This window comes from Rutidosis leptorrhynchoides, chromosome 5 (genome assembly GCF_046630445.1).
Source record: "Rutidosis leptorrhynchoides isolate AG116_Rl617_1_P2 chromosome 5, CSIRO_AGI_Rlap_v1, whole genome shotgun sequence".
NCBI classification, from domain to species: Eukaryota; Viridiplantae; Streptophyta; class Magnoliopsida; order Asterales; family Asteraceae; genus Rutidosis; species Rutidosis leptorrhynchoides.
Genome location: NC_092337.1, coordinates 59,276,475 through 59,278,130, shown reverse-complemented (window position 1 = coordinate 59,278,130; position 1,656 = coordinate 59,276,475).

The following is a 1,656-nucleotide window of genomic DNA, read 5'->3' as shown; positions in this document are numbered from 1 at the left end:
CCGTTAAAAAAAAATTCACAATTAATATTTTGTACAAAAGAAGTTTATTACAATCTTTATGAAAATATATGTGTATATTTTCTTTAGATGTAATATAGATTTAATGAGTTAATATTAAATTAAACTCATTTGTTTTATGGTTGGAACTAGAATTGAGTAATCCCTAAAACTTTATAAATTGCATAAGTATTTCTTCAATAATATTGAAATTATGAATCATTACTTTGTAATTTGTTGGTTTTCGTGAAATTCTTGTGAACTTCACAAGGTAGGAATGATGTTATTTGAAAAGTTTCGAGTACATCGATGATGAAAGTGTAAAATCAAACATATATTCGAATAATACACTTGATTTATTATGAATTGGATTTTTTATTGAATTGAGACAGAGATTGTAATTAATGATGGTTAAGTTAGGGATGAAGGACGTACATCATTGCATATTTGTAATATGAATTAACTGAGTAGTTAAGATTCACACATAATAGCTTAGTACGGGAAGATTTATTATGGTTTAAAAATTTATACATATAAAATATACATATAAATCTTTCGATTGGAAATGAGTTAATACTTCATAACTCGTTGATACAATATATTTGTTGTTGATTCGTAATGATGTCCACAATGATTCTTGAACTGACAGAGTTTGTGATGTTACATGTGCTGTTGATTCTGACGATACTGACGGCACTGACTGTGTTGATGATGCTACGGTCCTGTTGATGCTGTTGGTAAAACAATTCTAGCTTGTAAATCGTACACCATTTTCGATCAAAGTTTCTACTCTACCATCTCCGTTCACTCATCCGATTTACGGTCAGAATTAAATAATCTCTAAGATTTTGGAGATTACATAACTGCCGCAGAGATATCTCTTCAATGAAGTTTATGAATTAATACTTCATCGTTTGTTGTTGTTGATATTCCTGGATATTTACAGGGCGTATGACGTTGATGTTTGAGATACATATTGTGATGTTGCAGTGTGGATGTGGATGTTGTTGTTGGTGGTGGTGATGGTACTGTTGGTGTTGCTGATGGTGGTACTGTTTATGCTGCTGGTGCTGCTGCTGGTGTTTGTAACCTTTGCACCATATTCTCCAAAGCCACTACCCGAGCGCGAAGCTCGTTGACTTCTTCTATTACACCGGGGTGATTGTCGGTTCGGACGAGCGGATAAATAAAATCTAGAATTTGGTGTAGTATGTAATCGTGACGAGATACTCTAGAAATAAGAGAGAAAATGGTGTTTCGGATAGGTTCGCCGGTAAGTGCTTCAGGTTCTTCGCCAAGAGGGCAATGTGGTGGATGGAAGGGATCACATTCTTCTTGTCTCCGATGATTAAGGAGGCTACGAACCCATCCTCAATTCATCCAGAATAGATGATGATTAATTGGTTGATCCATTCCGGTCACACTGCTTTCGGAACTTGAGTGGGATTCTGTAGAGACCCGTCCTAATCCATCCGGACGAAGTCCATATCGATTACAAACAATTCACAACAGTTAATTACATCGCGAGGTAATTGACCTCTATATGATAAATTTTACAAACATTGCATTCGCTTTTAAAAGACAAACTTTCGTTACATCGACAGTTGACAGGCATGTAAAGCATTTCATAATATATCCAAATATAATTGACTTAATAAT